General features: G+C 42.1%; 1 protein-coding gene across 5 annotated transcripts in view; it reads right to left on the bottom strand.

Annotated features, from left to right (window-relative positions):
* FHIT (fragile histidine triad diadenosine triphosphatase) overlaps positions 1 to 20,233 on the bottom strand; it is a 1,035,351-nt gene that overhangs the window by 666,964 nt on the left and 348,154 nt on the right. The window lies entirely within an intron of this gene.

A 20,233-nucleotide genomic window follows, 5' to 3' on the forward strand; every position in this document is an offset into this window, starting at 1 on the left:
ATCAATGAATGTTAGAATGACATCAGATTTGAATGCAAAAGGTTATTAGTAAAAAGTTTAAAAATTAAAAGACTTAATATTTTAAGATATAAGATGATTAAGTTATATTAAGATATTAAAATCATGACAAAAATTAATTAAGACAAAGGGAAGGGATTTGCTGATTAAATATATGATTTGGAATACAGTGAAGGGAGGTTTGGGGAAGTCAGTGAAATAAGTTAATGCAAGAAATTTTGTGAAGATGAAATGGTTTTTATTGTTGTTGCTTTCCCCCCCCCCTTTCTTTTTGATGTTTTGTGTTTTTGTAATTTTGTATTCTTTTTGTTGCTTTTTTTGTTAGTGTTTGTTATTTTTTTGTTTTGTCTTTTGTGTTAAAACTTAATACAAATATTTTTTTTAAAAAAAAAAAAACAGAAGTTGAATGGACTTCTGGAATAGATTCCTGCAGCCAATTGGAAGTCATGGAAGCCGTGTCGGACGTTTGGGTTACAAAGAACGTTCGCAAACCGGAACACTCACTTCCGGGTTTGCGGCGTTTTGGAGCCAAAACGTTAGACCGCAAGACGTTAGGGATCCAAGGTACAACTGTACCTCTTCCTGTGTGTGTGGACGGTGGCATTCTGACTACTTGTGGATTGGGACTCCCATAACTAAGACCGCCTTTAATGCAGAGGAAACGCTGTCATTCAAAGACTGCTAGAAGGGAAGAAACTCAGGCACAAATAGAAAGAGGAGCAACAGCGCTGCTGGAACACAGCATAAGAACGGGAATTGAGATGAAAAGTCTGAAGGTAAAGATTTATCATACTTAATTTCATTTGCAATACAATATATTTAAACTTTCTGACGTTAGTGTGGCCCTTGTGTGCTCAGCGCAGAGAACCTGTCACATTCTTAGCATTTCCTACAATGCCCAACTGTCCTCAAGAGCATTTTTATCTCGCTCGATTAATAAAAATGCAAAATGTGAATATTTGGGAAATGCGTCAGCTACTAGTCTCCAAAGGACAATACAGAAGCTTGCATAGATTAAAGTGGTCGGCAAGTGGTATTTTTATTTCATTTTTAAAACGCCACTTACATGCCGAACAGAACAATCCTATGTGAGCTCAATGGGGCTCGCTCCAAGATCAGTGTGTAGACCGTAGGGTGACATTTGTAGCAGCCTCCTCCAAACTGGTGCCTTCTGGGTGGTTTGGGCCACAGATCCCATCAGCCTCACTGTTTCCTAATACACCCGGAAGGTTGCTGTATAGAGCCTGATTCTGGCAGAATCATAGAATCACAGAATTGTAGAGTTGGCTTGGGGTTCATCTAGTCCAACTGACTGCAAGTGTGGTGTAGTGGTTAACAGCGGTAGTCTCGTAATCTGGGGAACCGGGTTCGCATCTCCGCTCCTCCACATGCAGCTGCTGGGTGACCTTGGGCCAGTCACACTTCTCTGAAGTCTCTCAGCCCCACTCACCTCACAGAATGTTTGTTGTGGGGGAGGAAGGGAAAGGAGAATGTTAGCCGCTTTGAGACTTCTTAAAGGGAGTGAAAGGCGGGATATCAAATCCAAACTCTTCTTCTTCTTCTTCTGCAATGCATTGATGACAGATGGCCATCCAACCTCTGCTGAAAAACCTCCAGTGAAGAAGAGTCCACAGCCTCCCAGGGAAGTCCACTCCACCATCAAACAGCTCTTACCAGGAGAAAGCTCTTCCTGATCCTTAGGCAGAATCTCCTTTATTGTACCTTGAATCCATTGGTTTGAGTTGTACCCTCCAGAGCAGGAGAGAACAAGCCTGCTCCATTTCCCCATGTGACAGCCCTTAAGATACTTGAAGATAGCTAGCATATCTCCTCTCAGCCTCTTCCTCTTTTCCCAGGCTAAACATACTCAGCTCCTTCACCCGTTCCTCATAAGGCTTGGTTTCCAGACCCTTGATCATCTTGATAACTAAAAAACACGCTGAAAAGTCCTCTTTTCCTTGACCATTTCCATTTCTCTCTTTTTAACAAAGTTGCCCATTAACATGTTGTTCACCAAATAAGCAACTCTTGATTCTGATGAGATTCATTAAGTATTAATTGCATTAATTCTGTTTTCCAATTACGTATTACATTACCAACTATCAACATACATATAAACAAATGCATTATTTATGGGATGATTAACAGGGGATGTAGTGTTATTTTAATCTAATTTTACCAAGTGGGTGTATATATAAAGGGCCGCAATGAGCATTTCTGTGTACGAAGCTTAACTGTGAGGCCTTGCTCACTTTGAGCTGCAGATGTAGGAACATGAAGTTTGCAGAAGGAAAGCTGAGGGAAGAAAGGGGGAACCCGCAGAAGTCACTTCAGTGCTGCTAATTTGACTTAACTCCCAGAGCCACACTCCCATTGTCTCTCAAGACAGACGGATGCCAAGAACAATTTCTGCCATATAGCTTGCATCTTATGACCAGAGAAGGAGAGATGAGAATATCTATTGCTTTGAAATGAAAAACACCTGCTTCCTGTGCAAAATGATTGCCTTTCTTTCCTTTTATTGCCTAGTGCACAAGTTGGGAAGATTAGTAACAGCAAGTGTATCCAGCTCTGTCTTAAGACTCAGCTATACAGTTGCAAATAAAACGTTTTAAATGTGTTGTAAAGCGCAACACACAAATGTGACACTAGATGGCAAAAGTGAGCTAAGCCAAATTCAATGTATTTTTCAAATTGTTGTTGTTGTTGTTATAAAGCGTTTTCACAGCATTTTTTTACATGTGTGTAGATTCCACCCCGTCTATTTTCACTGATAAGGCTTTAAAGCTCCACATTTCGACTTCCGGAGGCGGCGCGAAACCGTGATGGCGGACCTCTTCGAGCTCTGAAGAGGGGCACCGCAGAAAAGGGTTGTTTCGCTACGGCGCAGCGGCAACCCATCAAGAAAAACCACGGACAGAGAGAGTCCGTGGCCGTGGGACTCGGCGGGCACCTGGAGCGACCCCAAATTCGCGGAAGGGACCCCGTAAGGGGCTCCGGAGTGAAGGAGGGGGAGCGGTGCTGTGAGTTCATCGCTCTTTCTGCGGAGGCGAAGCCGCGCGGCTGTCACGGATGAGCGCTGACCTTTCTTCCAAAAAATACTACTCTGAAACAGCAAACCCGTGAGTAAGGACTTAAGATTTGTTACAATAACTTGAAGAAATTTGGCTGAAACCGGGAGACGAGAAAGAGGAAGTCCGTCTTCCGGCACTGCTTATAAGATCAAAGCAGACTGTTTAAAGAGCGGAAAGCGCTGTGAACAGGGAAGCTTTAAGGCTTTAAAGTGGGACTTTCGTGCACACTTGAAATTCTATTCTTAAAGGAAGAAAAAATACAGTTTAAACTGGACTTGGAGCGGTCCCCCATGGGGCGAGGGAAGACTCTAACCCCAAATCTTCGGGTGGCCGGGTGAAGTTGCTTGACTGCGGAACTGTTACAAACTTCCAGATACTTTTGTAACTGAAGTGCAACTTTTGGGCTTACTTAGTTTGAGTGGATACAATTGCAGGCACCTTGTTGGAACATTGTTAAACGTTTTAAAGTGCTCTGCAGGACTTTTTTCTTAGTGTTTTGGAACTAACTTGCTTTTAAAATTGTTTTTGAAAACGGAAACTTTAATGGCGGAAAAGTTACCTTCTTCTTACTAACTTTTGGTGGCACTCCCCCTAGAGGACATTGGATAACAAAGGCCTGGGAAAAGTTTTTTTGCTTACTTTCTTTCTCCAGACTGTTTATAAATTTGGACTTGTCTTTCCCACGGGATTACAACATCTGACCTTGAACATTGACTGATGAGTGGTACAGGAAAGACAAGAGCAGCCAAAGCTAAGGAAGCTAAGGAAAAAGAAAAAGCAAAAAAGCAGGCACAGCTTTTGCAAACAACTTTAACTCAGGGACGTAGACTATCAGTGCCTGCTGTGCTTGCAACACAAAAAGTAGAAAGTGAAAAGCCTGAAAAATCTGAAGAGGAAGATATGGCATCAGGAGGAGCAGAGGCAGCACTGAAACAAGTTTTGGAACAATTGTCAACATTAAATCAAAAAATTGATAACCAATCAACAAAAATTGACCAAGCTACATCCTCGATCCAGAAATTGACAGATCAGGTTTCCCAACACACCCAAGCAATTGAAAAATTGCAAGGAGCAACGGAAGAGAACCGTAAATTGGCAGGGGAAGCCGTTGAAATTGCAACATCAGCTAAAAAAGAGGTTGAGGAAGTTAAAGCAGAAGTCAAGCCTCTGCATAAACAGATAGGGGACCAACAAACCTATCTCTCTTTGGTGGAACTGAAAAACCGGGAGACTAATCTTAGGCTTAGGGCGGTCCCAGAAATCGAACAAGAAGATTTGATTGGATTTTTGACAACAGAATTTTCAAAGTTCTGGGGCTTAAAAGAAGAAAGTGATTTTAAAATAGTATCGGCTTTTCGACTGGGAAGATTGGTAAGAAAAGATAGATCTAGAGACTGTCTAATAGCTTTGAGATCAAGAGAGGAGAGAGACAAAATATTAGGCCTACACTTCAAAAACTCAATTGAGATACAAGAGAAAAGGGTGGAAATCTACCGAGATATTCCTAAACAGCTATTGGATCTGAGAGCCACCTATTCAGAATTGGCTAAGTTGTTGAGACTTAACTCAATCCCTTATAGGTGGGAGTTCCCACAAGGACTATCATTTACTTACAAACAGAAGAAGGTTAAAATAAGATTACCAGAGGATCTACAAAAGTTCCAGCACGACCACGGAGAAGATCTCCAAAAAGAAGCAGCAGCCCTTTGGCCTATACTTAAACCAGGACCCACTCTGCCAGCAGGCGGAGGGACGCCTAAACCCTCGGAATTAGAGGAAAAAGAAGATACACCGCTCTAGGTGTAACAGAATAGTTCAGGATGTCTCTGCAGCTACTCAGTTGGAATATAAATGGCGGAAATTCCCCGGAGAAAAGAAGGAAACTGTTTCATATATTGAAGAAAGAACAATTGGATATTATTTGTTTACAAGAAACCCATGTGACCAGGCTCCACAGGAAAGTTTTGGTCAACAAAAGACTAGGCTAAGGAGAGCCTGATACCTAAATTTTTATTCAAAGATGAATATGGAAGAATTCTGGCAATTGAAATCCAGACCCAAGGAGAAAAAATATTGATACTAGGAATTTATGCTCCAAACGACGGGAAATCAGAATTTTTCAAGAAGCTGCATGAGACGCTGCTGGACTATCTGGACTATGCTAACATCATAATGATGGGAGACATGAATGGAGTGGTGTCTACACATATGGATAAGTCTTATAACCAAAATCTAACATCAGACGGCAGACTGCCTAAAACTTTTTTTGAAATGACTGACAATCTGGATTTGATTGATATATGGAGGACAAAGAACCCCCTAGGTAAAGAAGGAACTTTCTTCTCTGAGGCCCACCTGTCCTGGTCAAGGATCGACCAAATCTGGACCTCCAGGGGGCTGGCACCCAAGACTAAAAAGGTGGAAATCTGCCCAAAAACATGCTCCGACCACAACGCTCTGAAATTAGATCTCAGACTTACTCAAACCGGTTCCTTCAGATGGAGAATGAATGACACTCTTTTAAGAGATCAAGAGATTGTGAAAAAGGCCCAAAAAACATTAAAGGACTATTTTGAGATAAATTTGAATACTACAGTAGAAAAAAGAACGATCTGGGACGCAAGCAAAGCTGTCATGAGGGGGTTTCTGATACAACAGAATACAATTAAGAAGAAGCTCTGGAATGGAAAGAAAGATAAAATACTGGAGAAAATACATCAAGGAGAGAAAAAATTGAGAACTAAACCAAAGTCAAAGGATCTGTTGAGAGAAATTAAATTCCATCAAGCAGAATATTCAAAATTGATTAATCAGGAGATTGAATGGAAAATAAAACAGATGAAGCAAAGATCCTTTGAATCAGCAAATAAATGTGGAAAGCTGCTAGCTTGGCAGCTGAAAAAAAGACAAAAGTTGAATACAGTTACAAATCTAGAGATCGAAGGAAGAACGGTGCAGAAACCAGAGGAAATTAGGAAGTGCTTCCACAGATATTTTAAAGAACTTTATGTACAGGGGCCTCAGAAAGAATCAGAGATAGATCATTTTTTAAAGACAAATGGACTACCAAAAATAACTCAAGATAAAAGATCAATCTTGAACTCTACAATAACCACCCAGGAAATTGAAAGTGCCATTCAGAACATGCAACTAGGCAAATCTCCAGGCCCGGATGGGCTTACCTCCAAATACTACAAGACTTTGAAAGACTATTTAACACAACCCTTGTTGGAGGTATGCAACCAGATCATGGATGGGAAGAGGGCACCAGAAACGTGGAAAGAAGCGTTCATCACATTGATACCTAAGATAGAATCTGAAAAGACTCAACTCAAGAACTACCGCCCCATCTCACTCCTGAATGTGGATTACAAAATATTTGCAGACATTTTGGCAAGTAGACTTAAAAAAGTTTTAATTGAAGTAATTCACAAAGACCAAGCAGGCTTTCTCCCTGGTAGACATTTATATGAGAATACCAGAAACATCATTGATATTTTGGAACTTTTACAAACTAACAGGAACACAAGGGCGGTGTTAATTTTTGTTGATGCGGAGAAAGCATTTGACAATATATCTTGGATGTTCATGAAGAAAAACTTGGAAGGGATGGGAGTGGGGCGGGGGTTTGAAAATGGGTTACGAGCAATTTATTCAGAGCAAAAGGCCAAATTAATAGTGAACAATGTGGTGACGGAGGAGTTCAAAATTGAAAAAGGGACACGACAAGGGTGCCCTCCATCCCCTCTTTTATTCATTTCAGTCCTGGAGGTGCTATTGAACATGATAAGGGAGGACCGGCTGGTACAAGGGATAGAGGTCGGAGTGAAACAATATAAACTTAAAGCTTTTGCAGATGACCTAGTTTTGACATTGCAGGAGCCAGAATCCAGTACAAAAAGAGTTCTTGAACTTATATCTGAGTTTGGTCAGGTGGCGGGGTTTAAGTTGAACAAACAAAAAACCAAGGTTTTGACCAAGAATTTGACACTTACAGAAACAGAGGGGTTTCAGAGAGAAACAGAATTAAATGTGGTAAAGAAAGTGAAATACCTAGGGATCTATTTGTCTTCCAAAAATTTGAATTTATTTAAGGACAATTATGAAAAATGCTGGTTGGAAGTAAAGAAGGATTTAGAAATTTGGTCAAGATTGAAACTTTCCTTGTTGGGAAGGATTGCAGCAATTAAAATGAATGTATTGCCGAAAATGTTATTCTTGTTTCAAACCCTACAGATCGTGGACAGAGAGGAATGTTTTGGAAAATGGCAGAAGGATATATCTAAGTTTGTCTGGCAGGGCAAAAAGCCCCGAATAAAGTATAAAATATTAACTGATTCAAAAGAAAGAGGGGGGTTTGCCCTGCCGGATTTGAGGTTGTACTATGAAGCTGCAGCCTTCTGCTGGCTGAAAGATTGGTTTTTGCTAGAAAACACCGACGTCCTAGATCTGGAAGGTTTTGATAATGCATTTGGTTGGCATGCATATCTATGGTATGACAAGGTTAAAGTTCACAAATTGTTTAAAAGCCATATTGTCAGAAAAGCGATTTTTGCAGTCTGGATGAAATATAAAGACTTATTAGAGAGTAAAACACCGAGGTGGCTATCACCGGTGGAGGCCAAAGCTCGAAAAAGACCCAATATGGAGGCCTATTGGCCGAAATATTGGGAATTAATTGAAAAAATTGGAGACGGTTGGAAGTTGCAGAGCCAGGACAAATTAAAAAACAAGGTGCGAGATTGGTTACATTATGCTCAAATTCAAGAGGTTTTTAAAATGGATAAAAAGGTTGGTTTCCAGGAGGGGAAATCGAAACTAGAGACAGAATTGTTAGAACCAAAGACCAAGATTTTATCTAGAATGTATAACTTGCTGCTTATGTGGAACACACAGGATGAGACAGTTAAATCTGCTATGATAAAATGGGCACAGGATGTTGGACATAATATTATGTTTGAAGACTGGGAAAGGTTATGGAACACCGGAATGAAATTCACGGCATCTAGTGCCTTGAAGGAAAACATTATGAAAATGATATACCGGTGGTACATGACCCCAGTCAGGCTAGCCAAGATGCATCACCTGTCTGACAACAAATGTTGGAAGTGTAAGGAAGCAGAGGGGACTTTCTTCCATCTCTGGTGGACCTGCCCAAAAGTGAAGGCCTTCTGGGAAATGATTTATAATGAATTGAAAAAGGTATTTAGGTATACCTTTCCTAAGAAACCAGAGGCCTTCCTGTTGGGCATGGTGGACCAGAAAATGTCAAAGAAAGATAGAACTTTGTTTATGTACGCTAGCACAGCAGCAAGAATACTCATTGCAAAGAGTTGGAAGACACAAGATTTGCCCACGCTGGAGGACTGGCAGACGCAGTTGATGGACTACATGGAGATAGCTGAACTGACCGGCAGAATCCGAGATTTGGATAAAGAAACAATTGAGGAGGACTGGGGAAAATTTAAAGATTATCTGAAAAAATATTATAAGCTGTATGAATCCTAAGAAAGTGCATGATTAGGAAACGTTAAGCTTCTGCGAATATGATTAAGTAAATGGTAAAATTAGTGACAAAAGAGAAAAGGAGACAATTTAAATTGAATATGTTATGTTTATTTTAAAGGTATTGAAATTGAGATATAATATATTGTATTTGGATACATAACATTCGAAAGTTACAACAAGGTATGAAATAAGGTAACAAAATGCTGACATTGTTAATGCAAAGAACGCAGAATCGGAAGGGGTGGGGAAGTCCAAGTTTTATTTTGTTTTTGTTGTTAAAAAAGAGAAAATTTGTTTCTTGTAACTACTTTATTTGTTTATAAACCTATAAAATTATGGAAAGAAACGCAATAAAAAAATTTATAAAAAAAAAAAATAAAGCTCCACATTTCACCAATTTCAATGGTCAGGAATGATGGAAGTCCTGGCCCAACAATATCATGCCACCAGGTTCAAGAAGGCTAGCACACCTCTGCCTTCGGATATGGAACTCTCTCCACCAAGATACACAATCAGTCCCCTCCTTGGTAGTGTTCAGGGAAACTCTAAAAGCCTCTTTTGTTCAGTTTTGCTTTTAGCAACAGGATCCAATAGGAACTAGCCTCAGATTTGGGTGTTATACTGACATGAGTGGAAGTGTCAGATTGACAAGAATCAAATATACGAAAGGATTTGCTTGTTGCTGCTGCTTTATTGCCATCATTATGTGATTAAGTAGCCTGTATATTATATGGATTTAAACGTTGTTAGCTGTCATGGGAAGCTGCTATGTTTTCAATGGGAGCCCATGGATTTATTAAATATTAACTTACATTAGCACATTTCTCAACCACATTTCACCAGGAGATTCCAGGGTAGCATGCAAAAGTGAGATAATTCACACAACATAGAAGCACAACGTATTTAAACAAACGCAGCAAACAAAACGAATGGCAAGGTAAAAGCCAAAGCGCAAAATCCGTTAGGTCTGAAATTCTTTCTGAAATGCCTGAGAAAATGAGAGTGTCTTCTTAGCCTGATGCTGAGGAGAAGATTGCAATGCCAGTGTCACAACGTCTGCTTGCGGCAGGCATTCCAAAGTTGTGGTGCCAAAACAGAAAAGTTTTATCTGCTTCCTAACCACATAAATGTACCTATGTTAAAATAGATTAGGAAAGGGAACGAACAGGGACTGGAAAAAAATACTCTGGAAAGGGTTCAGTGACACTTTCAACCTTTGTCGCTTCAATCAATTTATGCTGTGAATATAAAATCAATAATCATCCACATAAGCATGAGGGGACCTCCAAGGCAATTTGAGCTACTCATATGAAAATGCAATAAGCCTTATAAAAAGCCACAGCCGCACAGTCCGAAGTAATATATTTTGTGGTGTGTTTAAAAGCTAAGAACTTTAAATCAAATCACTTACTTAGTTATTTAAATATTTATAAACTGAGGCACTGTACACAGCACCAGAACACAGTATTACAATTATAACTTCAATAAAAACATCAACAGCATGTTAATAAACTGGTGTGTGTATTTATGTTCCAAAGCCCTGTCTGAACACTACAGGTTTTTTAAAGACCTATAAAAGAAAGCAGGGATCAAGTAACCAGAGCAGGGGAGTCATACTCAGAACAGACTCACTGAAATCAATGATAAATCAGCCCTGACAAATTAAATCCACTGACTTCAATTGGTCTGTTCTGAGCATGACATAGCTGGATTCCACCAAATAAAGCACAGATGTGTAGAATAATTAAACTTCAGTTTGGAAGTCGTATTGCATGTGGAATAAATGGCAAGAGTGTTAGGGTAAGAGAGCATTCCTGTTTTATTCCAGATTTCTGATATAAGATCTCTTTGCAATCAGAAGCGCGTCTTTCGGCAGGGGCAATAATATTTAGTTCATTCTCAGCTGCATTTCTTTCCTGACTTTTCTGCACAGCTCAAGGGTATTTTTTTTTAAGGCACAAGGTATTGAAAGGTATTCTTTTAAAGGCATCAGGTATGGCCAATGGGCAGACTGGAATCTAGATGCACAGTCCATATTTCATAGACAGTTCAAACAATGTTAATGACAGTGCTTGCAGTGCATGGCTGGGAAGACAGGCTGGAGTCACAATTTGCTGGATCTTCTGAAAATGTCTCACCCATCACACACAACACCATATCTCAGGGGATGTGCAAAGTTCCAGCTGCATTGACTCTACACACTAACTCTACACACCCAACTGTCATGCTTCTTCTAGCCCCATTTTCTTTCTCTCTCTCTCTCTTTTTACATTTTAGATCACATTTGATCAATAGGGATTTCATTTCGAGGGAGATGTAAACAATAAGCACCACTCTATTGCAACTGAACTACTAACTAAGTTTACATTTTAAGTTGCAAGACCAATCCATAAATTCATTACCTCGTTGGCTAAATTGCTCTATTTCCGACCACTTTCTCCACTTTCAGGCACACCATGTCAGATAAATTTGGGCACTTGCGTCTGGAAATCACTAAACACTAATCACCTGACTGAAGTATTGATCAGCTGCTTTCACACACCCAACATTTATAATTACAGACAAGACCACTGTAGCTGCAAAGACCGCACAAGGCAAGCTTCTCAGCTAGAAACCACATCGCCAAACACTCGTAATAACCTCCATTCACCGTCTTCTAGACTTAAAAAGGCTAAAGGTACAGGACACATGCATCATATCCGTTCTAAAGCAGTCATATTAAAAAGAGTGAAATCGTTTCTGGAAGGCAATAGATTGTGCTCAGAGTCTCAACTTCTCCCCACAAATTATCAACTGCACTCCATATCAACTGCACTTCCCCTTTGGAATTCCATTAGAATTGATTTCACCAATAATTTCTGCTCTCTCAAGGCATTCTGAACACCTGCTCTTTCTTTTCCCACTCAGGCCCTATGCACTTTTTGATGCAATCCTGTGCTGACCACCTGAATGGAGTTATCACCTGCCTATCATGCTGGATGTGAACCCGTTCACTCCAACGGCGATTCTGCATATGGTCATGAGGTTCCACTGTCTTTGTAACTGGGCATAATATTATAGACAACTCAGTAGAGCGGATTGACTGAAACTGTGAGGGGCAAGAATTAGAATGACAGAACAATGCTTTTCTGAAAAACAACAACTAAAAATAGCAAAACAAAAACCATACACTGAAAAATTAGGTGTTTTTTTCCTGAGATGCTGCATATCTGATTTTTATAGGGTATCTCATTTTAGATTAAAGAGTATCATGCAGTGACTACATGGGACGCTACAGCTTAGTGGCAAACCACATGCCTTGTTTGCAAAAGCTTCCATGTTCAGTCCTCAGTTAAAACAAGCAGCTGATGCAGAAATCAGCATTTGACAAGCCAGTGCCCTCCATATTTCTTTAGACTACAACTCCCATCAAACCCAGGCAGGACACTGCTGGCTGAAATTGATGAGTGTTATGGTCCAAAACATCCCGAGGGCACCAACAGGAGTTGGCAGTTGCGATCTAGAAGGACAGACTGTCAACATAGATATAAAGGAGGTTCCTATGGCTAGAATCCTAATCCCACTAACCTGGGAGTAGGCCCCATTGAATTGAATAAGACCTACTTCTCTGAGTTGACATGATATGGGGCTGCAACCGTATGTTTGTATATCCATGTAAAGCAGGGGTCAGAAAACCTTTTCAGGAGGGGGCCGGTCCACTGTCCCTCAGACCTTGTGGGGGGCCGGACTATTTTTTTTGGGGGGGGGAGGAAGAAAAAAAGAACAAATTCCTATGCCCCACAAATAACCCAGAGATGCATTTTAAATAAAAGGATACATTCTACTCATGTAAAAACATGCTGATTCCCAGACCATCCACGGGCCGGATTTAGAAGGCGATTGGGCCAGATCCGGCCCCCAGGCCTTAGTTTGCTTACCCATGATTTAAAGGAATGCAGCACGTCTGCGAAAGCACTGCACTCGCAATTTCCATCATACATTTGCAGTGTACTAAATGCAGCCTGCAGCCTCCGTTAATGCTTCTCTCATTTCCCATGCACCGGGCTCACTTCAGTACAATTAACCCCACGTTAAGAAAGATGCACCATATAATCTAAGCTCTTTAAGATTCCACTGTTGGAGAAAGCTCAAAATGACTGGTGGAAATATTAACGGAAAGGAGAGCTCCAGTCAGTTTCGCTTCGAAACAACAGCATCAAAAATCTGTTGGACTGTCTTATCTAGGGCAGCGATCGGGAAACACACTCAAAAGCTTCTGTTCCGACAAACTGTGCCAGCTACACAGAACTTCGTCAGAAACTATGTGACCTGTGCCCCTGTGGGGATATACAAAGGCATGCAGATTAGCTACGCTGCTGCCTTCCTCCTCCTCCTCCTCCTCCTCCTCCTCCTCCTCCTCCCAGCCCATGCAAAGAATTCCCTAAGACACGACTAGGCTATTTCTAAATGCCCTGAAGGCATGAGAGGAAATTTGGGGCGGAGGAGGGGGGTGGAACTGTTCTCACCAGAGGCAAGAATTCTGCACATCAAAACACCAAAGGAATTTTCTTTACAGAAAATCAGTTCACTGCTTACGAAAACATATGCATCCTCAACAACTCTTCATTAGGTAAGCAACGCTGTCTCTAACACGCTGAGCATCAGTTCAGTTAACAAAGTACACAGTTTCCCAACCTTTGTGGTTAACTCTCCCCAGCTCAGGGAATAAGTTCCCTTGATTTTAGTGTGATTCAGTTGCAAGATCTCGCCTGCCTCAATCTCCCGTATCCCCTGCCCAAGACCCAGTAACTTACCAGGGGTTGAGGCAGGTGCTCCCATGACCCCTGGAGAGCAACTTTTCCCATGGTTTGTAGCATTTTGTCACTGGGGATTCTTGTACTGGTAGTCGCACCCCCAGCGGGAAACAAAGATCCACTTGGACACTGCTGCTACTTCCTTCCCATCTCTATCCACACACACACACACACACCCGCAAAGGAAAGCTTTCAGGCCAGGCATAGGCAAACTTGGCCCTCCAGATGTTTTGGGACTACAACTCCCATCACCCCTGACCACTGGTCCTGTTAGCTGGGGATGATGGGAGTTGCAGTCCCAAAACATCTGGAGTGCCGAGTTTGCCTATGCCTGTTTTAGGCTTTAGGGTCAGGGAAGAGAGCGGGGCAGAGGGAAGGCACTTTCTGAGCACCTTCAAGCCTTTGGTACGCACTTGAATCAGGGGGTGTACATTCCTGGAACGCTTAACAACAGGACTTGATGCAGTGCTCAAGCCAAGACTGCTGACACTGCCATGACAAACTGTGCTATAGCGGACCTATGCTGTTTCCTCATTCGCATCAGTGGCAGCTAAGGATGCTGTCGATGTGAGGCCACGGATAGGAGTCCGAGTTGAGACAGGTGCCATGCAAGTCAGGATGAAAGAGCTGGATTAGAGATGGAGGAATGAGTCGGCGGGGTCAAGAAAGAAAAGCAGGACCAAAGAGTAATTAAGGATGCAAAGCTCGAGAAGATATTATTGCTTGGGAGACCCCCAGCCAAAAGAGGAAGGTGGGAAGCTGTTTCATCTCAAGACAGACCATCTGTCCATCTAGCTCAGTACTCCCAGCACTGATTGGCAGTGGCACTCCAGGGTTTCAGACAAGGATCTCTGCTAGCGCTATCTGGAGATGTTAAGACACTGAAGCTGGAACCTTCTGCATGCCTTGCAGATGATTCTTCCACTGAGCTCTGGCTCCTCTCTGCCCAGAAGGATCCAATCGCCAGCCTGGATGAGGGGAGTCAGTTCAAGGCTGGGACGTTATTCACTGAGGAGGCTGCCACCTGGAGTTCAGTGGCTCACCACACAAATGCAGATCAAGCAGGTTCTGACAGTTGTGCAGCAGGAGCAAGGAAACACATAAGATGTTGGGGGGGGGGGGTGAACATAAACTCAGTGTTGAAGCAATGATTCTTCAACGTCAACTTTGTTGGATGTTGTGCGGATGCCTGATTATCATCTTAAAAAGCAACTACTCTATTCCAAACTTAAAAATAGAAAGCATCATGCTGGTGGTCATCAAAAGAGGTTTAAAGACTGTCTCAAGGCAAATCTAAAAAAATGTAGTATAAACACCGACAAATGGGAAACACTGGCCTGTGAGTGCTCCAATTGGAGGACAGCCTTTACCAAAGGTGTCATGGGCTTTGAAGACACTTGGATTCAGGACGCAAGGGAGAAACGCTCTAAGAGGAAGGCACGCATGGCCAATCCACATCGTGATCAATTCCTGCCCGAAAACCAATGTCCCCACTGTGGAAGGACGTGTGGATCCAGAATTGGCCTCCACAGTCATTTACGGACTCGTTGTTAAAACCGTGTTTATGGAAGACAATCTTACTCGGCTACAAGTGATCGCCAAGGAAGAAGAAGAAGAGGAGGAAGAAGACAAGTTCTATCCTTTAGGAATATATCCAAAACAATATCCTAAGAGCCCCTTAGAAAGAAAACTATACCCCACCCTAAAAAAATGTTTTCAGGTGAAAGGAATGACCCTCATAAACACAGATTTTCAAACCAGATCAAACAAGGGCAATTCAGTATATACAAAGTAAGCTACAAGTGAAATGCGTAATGTGACTTTAAGGTGAAGCAAGGGCGTCAAATCCCAAGGGCCCTGAACTTTGCATTTCACACCTTGCAGCTGCCAAATATTAAGACAATGGTTTTGAACACAATAATATCTGTAACTAGCCCGGTGTCTCCAGCCTGCAGGCTCAAGTCTTACCGATTACTCTTGCTCCCTCGCCTCGCTGCACAGAATTGCTCCGTTGAACTTGATGTTGCTAACTTCGGCCTAACTTACAAAGAACATTAGCTTTAACAAAATATATTCAGCCAGCAGAAATTCCAAGCTTAAGCCTTTATCCGGAAATGCAAACGATCTTGTGAAGAAGTGTTACTATTTAAACTACTTGCATGAAGTAGGAACTCCATCAAAGAAAAGGAAAGAAGCACCCACCCACGACTTAATTGTTTTTGACTCCTTCTCCAACTTCCTCTATGCTAGTCTATCGCAAACAAACTTGGAAGTCTCATCAGCACCTCATCAGCTTGTCAGAAGAAGCAAGGACTATCAGTTACCCAAACACTGTGGCAGATGACATTATTGCTCCTACTCTGGAAAAAAAATGTATCGTCGCTGCATTCCCCTGTGTACCTCCTCCTCCAAACTATGGGTTGTAGCACAAGGAGCTAAAAACAATAGGATTTTCAGATCATAGAACAGAAGAATGAGTGGGTTCCCAAATGAATGCACCTACAGAAACTCTGTTCGTCTGTCTGTCTGTCTCTCTCTCTCTTTCTGACACACCTTTGTTGGAGGACTGTAAAACAGATATGGCAGGAATTGAATTATTGAAGGTTCTGTAAAAGCACAGTTATAAAGCCTTGAATAGTGAGGACTATAAGAACAGCAATTGTACACCTGTGTCTTTATTTTCTGCCAGTTTAGTCTTTTATATTTGCATCTCCAATTTTAAAGCAGCATTGTCTATGGTTTTGAAGAGACTTCCTGAAGTAGCGATCATAAACCCAAAGTTAATTTTACAGTATCTGTCTCAAAAGGTACTTGGCATTGTGTTTTCTCTTCTTATGATTTCAGAGATTGAGAGCGCTAAGAGATTGAACTAGAATAGGATGGAATATCCAGGAAAAGCTGTTTTTAGAAGAATAATCTGCTCGTGAGACTCGCTTTTCACATCTGATAATCAATACAATACAATTGATTTATTTCAGCAGGCTATGGAAAATGGTAAGCCCCTTATGGCAGCCATTAATTGCCCTGAAAAAGAGCAAGATCCTAGACCCAGAATGCAAAAATTCTTGAAGATTTGGACTGAAAAGGCAGGACAAGGAACCTGCAAAAACCAAGGAATGTTGACTGCTTAAGAGTATATGGAACAACATGGAATACGTAGACGCTCTTCTGGAAGTTACATATTGAAGTCCATCTGTTGGCTCTAAATGTTTCTAAAAGCTGTTTTGACAAGGCCTTCTGTGCTGTTTTTGAAAGCCAGGTTATTGGTGATGGTCTCAGTTTTGTTCTTCCTTAACCACCTAAGCAGCTAGGGAAGTCTGTCCCTTTCCAGTGAAAGGTTTCAAAAGCTTGTGAAACTAATCTGCATGGGCGCCACCAAACAAGAGGCAGGAAATGGAAGTCATGCCTGCTAAAAAGTTCTACGACCAGCAACCCATCAAGTGCCACAGTCTGCTTGTTGTTGTTGTCATTGTCATTATCGTCATCCTACTTTTTCTCCAAAGCACTCAAGATGGTGTGCATGCTTATTCTCCACCTCCTCATTCAAACCACGAGGTAGGCTATGCTGAGAGGCAGTGACTGGTTCAAGGTCACACAGTGAGTTTCATGGACAAGTTGGGATTTGAACCTTGGGCTCCCAGCTCCTAGCCCGACACTCGAACTCCTCCACCACTCTGGTGAGATCTCTTAGGAAGCAAAAAAAAAGGCAATTTATTGTTGTTTAGTCATTTAGTCCGACTCTTCGTGACCCCATGGACCAGAGCACACCAGGCATTCCTGTTTTCCACTGCCTCCCACAGTTTGGTCAAACTCATGCTGGTAGCTTCAAGAACACTGTCCAACCATCTCATCCTCTGTCGTCCTCTTCTCCTTGTGCCCTCCATCTTCCCCAACATCAGGGCCTTTTCCAGGGAGTCTTCTCTTCTCATGAGGTGGCCAAAGTATTGGAGCCTCAGCTTCAGGATCTGTCCTTCCAGTGAGCACTCAGGGCTGATTTCCTTCAGAATGGATAGGTTTGATCTTCTTGCAGTCCATGGGACTCTCAAGAGTCTCCTCCAGCATCATAATTCAAAACCATCAATTCTTCGGCGACCAGCCTTCTTTATGGTCCAGCTTTCACTTCCATACATCACTACTGGGAAAACCATAGCTTTAACTATACGGACCTTAAAGGCAATACAGGAGTTTTAATGCTGATAGCCCACTTTATGGACAAATTGACAAACTCTCCCCCCCACACACACACAAACATCCTCAAATAATTTCAAAAACTACTAACACATTTCAGTCATACTATGTTTCAAAAAGGGGCACCCCATAATGCAGCAGGGCTGTATGTGTGTGTGTGTTTAAACATAGCTTTTCCCTTCTCCCTGCCATTTATCACAAAGGGGGGGGGTGAGAAGTTGATGCAGAAGCTATGAACAATTTGGAGCAACTCTCCCCAACCCCAAGAGGCTTTCTGGGAGCACAGGTGGCTGGGGGGGAAAAACTTTCCTTTTGTCAACTTGAGTTTAATTTAACTAGGATCCAAGCCAACGTGTTTAGAATCAGGGTACCGAAACTAAATATGAATGATAACATAAAAATAAATGGCTCGCCCGGAGTCATCAGTTAAAAAAGAGACAATAATAGAGATCAGAAGTTCTGGGCCTCTGTGTCCTGTAAGGCCAAATCAGAAAGCAATAACTTCAACAGGCTTTGGCTCTGGCCCAAACTGCCAATATTAAAGGGAAATGAAGATGAACTAGGATATATTTCTTAATATACTACCGCTGCTATTATTCTGACAGCCAACAAGCCTAAAAACAAGACCTGGCATACGAGTAAAACTCCCAGCAGAGCATCTAGAAGCAAAACCAAGCACTGAACCATGTAAATCTACTTGCAACAAAATGTCTTCACATATAACATGCCCATCAAAATAAACTCTTAGAGGGGAAATATTCCACCTTTGGGAAACCAGGGTTTGGTGTAAATATGGTTATTGCAAAGCTGGCTCCATGTATCACAAAGGGCTGCTCTCATTAAAGTGCGAAAACATCCCAGGCCAGCATAGAATCTCTCAAATCCAAAGAGCTGGAAGAAAGGTCGTCTGAAATCACAGGGGTTAGGGCTACCCTTCTGGAGGGTCTGTTCCCTTTAAGTGACATATAACATGCAAATGCAGGTAGTGAATCACTTTCCCACCTGGTGAAAATTCTCATCAGAAACCTACAACAATATGCATTTTTGCACTCATTAAAAGGTAAAGGTAAAGGACCCCTGGCAATTAAGTCCAGTCGCAGACGACTCTGGGGTTGTGGCGCTCATCTCGCTTTTCAGGCCAAGGGAGTCGGCGTTTGTCCACAGACAGTTTTTCCAGGTCATGTGGCCAGCATCACTAAACCGCTTCTGGCGCAATGGAACACCGAAACCAGAGCAGCGCATGGAAACGCCATTTACCTCCCCGCCGGAGCGGTAGCTATTTATCTACTTCCACTTTTTGGCATGCTTTCGAACTGCTAGGTTGGCAGGAGCTGGGACTGAGCAACGGGAGCTCACCCTGTCGCAGAGGTTTGAACCGCCGACCTTCTGATCAGCAAGCCCAAGAGGCTCAGTGGTTTAGACCACAGCGCCATCCTTTTGTTCCCATTACTACACCATAAAACTAGTGCAATGGGGCCTTTACCTCCTCGTTGCACTTACTCCAAATCCACTGTGGGGTTCAGCAGAACCCCAGAACAGCACTGGGGAAGGAGGGGGGATAATTTGGTCTGAGAAGCAGAAATATTTGCATTGATGGAACCATCGTAACAGGAGGATGCAGAATTCTTCCCCTAGTAACATTGTTATTGCAGCCTCCTGGTTATTTTGTTGGCTCTTTTCTGTATTTCCACCTCCACCACCAATTTTACACTATCTTTTTTTGTGACGAGGAGTCTAGAAACATTCTGAGTTTGGACCACTCTGCAAAGGAATTATACCCCCAGTGTGAATACCATCTGATTATTTCTGAAACTGATAATGAGCACAACTAAGTGAAAGAATTCATTAGGAAGGAATATATCAAACTTGTCTGAACTTGACGGATTCAGCAAGACTATTACTTCTGCTTCAATTTCTGTGGCACCCGGAAGGGCTTGAATGCAGGCTTCATTAACACATTGACTTGAGGAAAGCGGCAATGCTTCACTGCTGGGGGACTCGAGTTCAGGTGCCGCTCGGAAATAAAGATCAAATACAAAATACAGATATTCTAATGATAGAGAGCAGACAGAAGGTTGCTCTCATGCTCAAGTTTCTTAAGAACGTAAGAAGAACCTGCTGCATCAGGCCAGTGGCTCATCGAATCCAGCACACTCTTCTGCATCCAACAGGGGAGGGAGAACATATCCATTCCATCTAGTAGCCATTAATAGCCTTGCCCTCCATGAATTTGCCTAATGTTGGCACCATCACTACTTCTTGTAGGAATATTTTAACTACGGGCTGCTTGAAGAAGTACAGTGGTATCTCGGGTTACATACGCTTCAGGTTACATACGCTTCAGGTTACAGACTCCACTAACCCAGAAATATTACCTCGGGTTAAGAACTTTGCTTCAGAATGAGAACAGAAATCATGCAGCAGCGGCATAGCAGCAGTGGGAGGCCCCTTTAGCCAAAGTGGTGCTTCAAGTTAAGAACAGTTTCAGGTTAAGAATGTACCTCCGGAACAAATTAAGTACGTAACCAGAGGTACCACTGTACTTTCTTTTGTCTGTCCTGAATAGTTCAACTGCTCTATGTGACAGTTCCTCGTCATTTTAATTGTTCCTTTACAAACCATGTGTTGTTTGTTAACTTGTTTATTCTATCA

The sequence above is a fragment of the Podarcis tiliguerta genome, assembly GCF_965153285.1.
Source record: "Podarcis tiliguerta genome assembly, chromosome: 2".
NCBI lineage: Eukaryota > Metazoa > Chordata > Lepidosauria > Squamata > Lacertidae > Podarcis > Podarcis tiliguerta.